Source organism: Lepidochelys kempii, chromosome 19 (assembly GCF_965140265.1).
Source record: "Lepidochelys kempii isolate rLepKem1 chromosome 19, rLepKem1.hap2, whole genome shotgun sequence".
Lineage (NCBI taxonomy): Eukaryota > Metazoa > Chordata > Testudines > Cheloniidae > Lepidochelys > Lepidochelys kempii.
The window spans coordinates 1,422,388-1,428,240 of NC_133274.1; the positions used below are offsets into that span (position 1 = coordinate 1,422,388).

At 49.0% G+C, this 5,853-nt stretch overlaps 1 long non-coding RNA gene across 1 annotated transcript; it reads right to left on the reverse strand.

Annotated features, from left to right (window-relative positions):
- Positions 1 to 1,195: 1,195 nt before the first annotated feature.
- LOC140900567 (uncharacterized) lies at positions 1,196 to 4,275 on the reverse strand. The gene is made up of 3 exons (XR_012155664.1): positions 3,966 to 4,275; positions 3,484 to 3,646; positions 1,196 to 1,451 (listed from the first exon to the last, which is right to left on the reverse strand). It is a non-coding gene; the product is annotated as an uncharacterized lncRNA (long non-coding RNA).
- Positions 4,276 to 5,853: the final 1,578 nt, after the last annotated feature.

Consider the following 5,853-nt stretch of genomic DNA (forward strand, 5'->3'; position numbering starts at 1 on the left):
GTGAGATCAACAGCAAGAATCGTGGCCATTTTAACTTTGCCAGAAAGTCCCCCCTGGCTTTGAGATGTTTCTCGCACTAACCCACTATGATGCTTTGTTGACTGTTTCTCTCCCGTCCAGAAGTGAATGCTGCCAAAATCAGAAACAGAACATCCACAATCAGCAACGAATGTGCTGCCCTGCAATGCTTCTGCTGTGTCCCGGGTGGGATGCAGTCCTGGGAAGGGCTGAGTGCCTCCCAGAAGGGAATGAGCATCATCAGTTTCCACTGAGACATCAGGATCTGACCCTGTTCTTGGGACTGAAGGGTCCCAAACTCTGAGCTTTCCTGTCCATTCTCCTTGGTATGCAGCTGTGAAAGCCAGAGGATACAGACATGACATGTACATTACAAAGTGTAATTCTTTAGCGTATGACTGACCCCAGTACCACAAGTCTCTACAGCAGGTGGTAAAGGGAAATCAGAGTCAGACAGTGCCTCATCCAGCCTTATCAGCCCAGTGGCTCCTCCTTGCTATTGAGCCCACACAACCTGAAAGGTATCACCCATTGAAACATCTAGGGCTTGATTCCCATGCTGCTCTCACATGAGACTGACACCCCAGACTCCAGGGCAGCACCGGGCGCAGCAAGAGGAGAATCCGGCTGCACCGGGCACTCAGATGCATCTCCCAACACACTCCTTCTCCCGAAGGAGAAGCTTCGCTTTTTCTACCTCACTTCCCCCAGAGCAGAGGCTGGTATCATCAGGCTAAAGAGCAGAAATCTGGGGAAGGATGGCAGGAGGCCAAGGCCCCAGTCCAGGCTGTAAAGGTGATACCTGCAGTGCTGGGAAAGTAACTCGAACAGTGGGCTGGTCGACCCAGGACTGTAATTGGGTTCATTTGTCATAATGCTGCTCCAGCACAGGCCCACCGAACACAGTGCCTTTAAAAACCCTCGTGCAGGGGTTGTGATGAAAGGTATATTTATTATACTTCAGCTTGGAAAGTTGTTTCAGATGTTTCCAATTCATGAGCCGATTCAGACATCTGTTCCTGGTTGGAGCAAAAAAGCTTAACTTGCAAAAAAATAAAATAAAATAAAAATAAAAAAGTGTTTATTTTGGAGACTTTTATGATGCGCTGTCTGCTCCTAATAAGTTGATAAATGTCACTAATGCCCAGGTAACGTGCAGCCAGGGCCAACTCCTCACAGCCAAGTCACTTGTATCCCGGGCTTCCGGCTCCAACTCCTAGCAACCAGGTATATGTGACTTGTTTCCCCCAATGGATAGGTACACTGGGCCCCCATGAGTGCAGTATCTGTGCTATGCACCATCCAAGTGTTCAAAATCAATTTTATTTGAAGAGAAAACATGCTGGTCCCAGAGAGTCAGACCCAAGACCAGTAGATCTCGAAGGCAGAAGTACGTGGGGCGTAGTCCTGGCCTGCGGTCCATGCAATGGAGGCTAGGAGAAAAGCATATATTTCTAAAAGAGGCTGGCATGGTCAGGCCATGAGTATGAAGCTCTAGGATGGGAGTCCCTTGAAGGCAGAATTGGGAAGCCATGAATTTTTCCCTCATCTAAGCTGAAGAGTTGCAAATGGAAGGTCATTTTCCAGCTGCTCCACATCTTGAGCCTCTCACAGAGAGCTGGTATTATCTTTCTTTTTCAATTGCCAGACAGGATCAGACTCACAGCAGGCAGAGGTGGGATAATCTGCCCCATGAAGTTCTTATTCTAACCCCTAATAGTTAGGGGTAGGTTTCTACCTGGAAGCAGGAGGTTTTATCTCCCAGGGCTGTGCAGGGGATGGACGTTCCATTTCCCAAAGGATTTAGAGTTTTTCAAATTTGGCTTCTTTCCCAGTTGGAACCAAAGCCAATGATTTCAAAATTCCCTACAAAGGAAAATTCTGGAAAACACTGTGTCAAGTCGATCTAAATCGAAATATTTAGTTTCAAGTTCAACTTTTTAAAAAAGTTTGTATCATATGATATAAGACATAATAAAAATTCAAAATCAAAAATCAAAACCTCTCATTCCAAAAATGTGAAATCATCAGATTTCAGCATGGTCAGCCCCCACCCCCTCCGCCAAGTCTTCTTCCAAACCCAAATCCCAGTGAAATTAACCTGATTTTGCAAAGTATTGTGATTTGGAAGGAGCCGCACATTGACAGATCATGATACGGTCCAAGTTTCTCCAACTCTGTTACCTCCCTTCCAGTAGTCTCCTGGTCAGCATTAATGATTATAAGGGTCATTGCAGGGTCTTATTATAGGGCATGTTACTTCACACCCCAAAGACTGAGTCACAAAGCTGGGCTTGTGGGAGTACATGGTAAAAAAGTGAAGTTCACATTAGCTCCTTCCCGCTTCCCGCGTTGTTTATTGGATCTCTTGTCCAACCCACCTCCCCACCCTTCTTTCTTTAGCTCAGTGATACGGGCACCCGAAGCTGGTGGCATGGGGGCGGTGCAGTAACTGGGCTGAGCACATCGCATGTCCGGGGGCTTTGCTTGTTGCTTGGATCCCAAATAACATCAGGAGAAGTCCCTCCTTTGCTTTTGCTCTTGCCTTAGGCTTCAGTGTTTTTCTGAAAGGCCCTACTTGGCCAGTCCAGGACAGGTCTTGGGGAGTCCTGTCTGGCTCCCCAGGGCCGAACACTGCAAAGCCTAGCTCTCGGAGAAGAATGGAAGCCAGAGCAGAGTGTAGGGTAGTGGGAATGGAAGAAACTCCATTCAGAGCAAAATAAAGGAGAGAGAAGAATATTTCTGATCCCCAACAGCAAGTCCCTGGGTCATCTGTATTTTGGCTTCAGATTTGGGGTACTGATGGCATTCTGGCAGACATCTACAAAGATCACTACTTTGTAGAAGCCAGTGGATCCCGCTATATGCACCAGGGACAGGTGGCCTGGATCCCTGCACTGCCTGCAGAGGAAGCAGTGTCTCAGCAATGCCACAATGGGCAATTTATAGCCTGCAGGTTAAAGACAATCTGAAGAGAGAGGAGCATTCTGTCTCCTCCTGCTCCTCCCAAGGGATGCAGAATGGGGTGGGCATTGTCTGAGGAAGGGCTGGGCATGCTGGGAATTGCAGAGGCTTCAAAACACTGGGCTGCTGCCTAGGAGAGCTGAGCTGCTGGAATGTAATGGGTTATGAACTGATCCAGAACCCCGCAACCTGCCCCGCTGAGCAGAACCTGAGCCTGGCCCTAAGGGAGGGTGGGAAAAGTTGATTGATCGAACTTCTTCAAAGTCACAGAGAAACTCCTGCCTTTTGAAACCCACCACGCTCAGACTTTCCTGGAGTCTAATCCCCAGAGGGAGACAGATTGTCTCGTGACTTGATGAACGACAGCAAATCCTGGCTGTGGTGAACCAGCCCTTTGGGGCAACAGAGAGATTTTTGAGTTAAAGCAAAGGGTTCCACGGGGGGCTGTGGCAAGCTCTCGACAGATGTGAGCTGGGTGACAGTAGACAACACACAACCTACCAGCATCTGCAACTCCATCTTGTGACTGGCTTTTATTGCATGGGGTCCCTGAGTTCCAATCTGCCTCTTGGATGCTAATCACAGTTCTTGTGAGGCGATGCATCCATTCCTTATTCATTCAGCATCCAGGGACCCTCTGGAAATGATGGGAGAGGTATGGAGGCTATTTAAAAGAAAACAACCAAAAACTAACCTGAGCCTTGAGGACTGGGTCGCCCCTAACAATGATCCAGGGAAGATGCCCAATGAGAGAACTTCCACTTCTCCTCTTCACACCTGTGTGATTGTCCAGAGCACACCCACTCCCCAGCCTCCCCCCACGGCTGGCAGCCCTCCCAGCAAACAGAGCCCATTAAATCCTGCTCTCCTTGCAGATGTGGAGCGTCATGTTGGCACCGTGTTAGCCCTGTGGGTTCCCTGAGTGCTGATCAGCCTCTTGGCTGCTAATCACAGGTTTTGTGAGACATATGTGGTGCACAGACCTTGTAAGTAGTCCATAGGTAGTGCGATGGCTTCAGTGAGATGCAGTGGCAGAAATGACTAATGTGGCACTCTAGGGGTAGCTCGGCCTCCTGCTGGCCCCCTGCACAGGGGAGGGTTTCACCCCATTAGCAATCCCTGGGTGAGGAAATAGGGGAGCGCAGACCTCTCAGCAGGAGCATAAATGGCCAGGGGGCTGGGAGAGCCCATTTGTACTCATTCCAGCGAGCTGAAAGCAGGCGTCAGGCCAGGCCGTGGCAGCGAGAGGCTGAGATCCTGCTGTGTATGAGCGCTGTGTTCCTGGCAGAGGAAATTCTCACTCACAAAGTGCTCCGAAGGTCTTGACGCTGCTCGGGGTGCCGATGATTCAATAGCACGCTCTGCAGAGTTATTTCCTCATCCTGCTGCAGAGAGCTGCCTTTCGGAAGGGCTGAGATTCCTGGCCCCAGCCACGGCCTTTGGAGTTTGCACCACAGAGCGGCGCAGCCAATGAAGCATCTCACCTACTTGTACCATGTGGTTCCGTGGACCCTGGCCTGGCCTCCACCCACAGAGACAAGTCAGCCAGGTGGGTCTCACTCCTTTGGAAACAGCAGAGTGCTGATATTGCACACGGAACACAACACCTTTCTTGTGTCTTGTGCACTAGGACAGGAGACTACTTTTGGCTCAGCCTGGGGACAAAGGGCTGAGAGCAGGGAGGGGCAGATCCACGAACCACTGGGGTCACCAAAGGCAAAGCCTTGCCTGGAGGAACGCAGGACTGAATAGGAAACATTGCAGCTCAGAGCTTTATTATTTTTAAAACATGTCAGTGCTGCACAGAGACCGGCTCCTGCTCTCATGACCTGTAATGGACAGAGTGTTTCACCAGTGTTCAGTAATTCACGTGCCATTCCCCTGAGAAGCATCCACATCAACTGCTTATTGAAATTCCCTTAATTCCTACTTATCCTTCCTTATTGTACAGGATTTAGTGGGGGATTGGTCCTGCTTTGAGCAGGGGGTTGGACTAGATGACTCCTGAGGTCCCTTCCAACCCTGAGATTCTAGGATTCTAGGAAGGGAAGACCTCTCAGATGCGGGTTTTGTGCCTCTATTTAATGAAGCCATTGATAAAGAAATAGGGAGCTAGCATTTGTCAGGCTTCTTTGTTAGCTGGGAACTGCAGGCTGCCCTGCTCTAACTCTGGGTTTTAAAAACTTAATCCACGTATGAGAATTGTCCTTCACATTCACCTTTGCATGCGAGTAGAGGGAAAGGCTGCACAGCACCGTGATGACCACAGCTGCCATTCTGACTGGATTTGAGATCATTTAGACTGATCTCAAAGTGCTATTTATTGGCGCTGAAAAAGATGTGGTGGTCCTGGTGGATAACCGCCGAACCTGAGCTCCCAATGTGATGCTGTGGCCAAAAGAGCTCATGTGATCCTGGGATGCATAAACAGGGGTCTTGCGAGTAAGAGCAGAGCGGTTATTTTACCTCTGTATTTGGCACTGGTGGACTTCTGTGTCCAGTTCTGGTGCCCCCAATTCAAGAAGAATGTCAATAAACTGGAGAGGGTTCAGAGAAGAGCCACAAGAATGATTAACGGATTAGAAAACCTACCTTCTAGTGATAGACTCAGAGAGCGCAAATTATTTATTATTTATGAATAATTAATGGCTATGTACAATATCACCCTAATTTCATAACTGAGCATATTAACTGTTGCACATCTTTCAAATAGAGGAACACAGGACTAGCCGGACTGGATCAGCACAGGGATCCATCTTGTCCAGCGGCCAGGACCATCTGCTTCAGAGGAAGGTGCAAGTGCCCTGCAGTAGACAGATGTGGGGTAATCTGCCCTCTAGCAAAGTTACTTCCTGACCCCCAATAATGAGA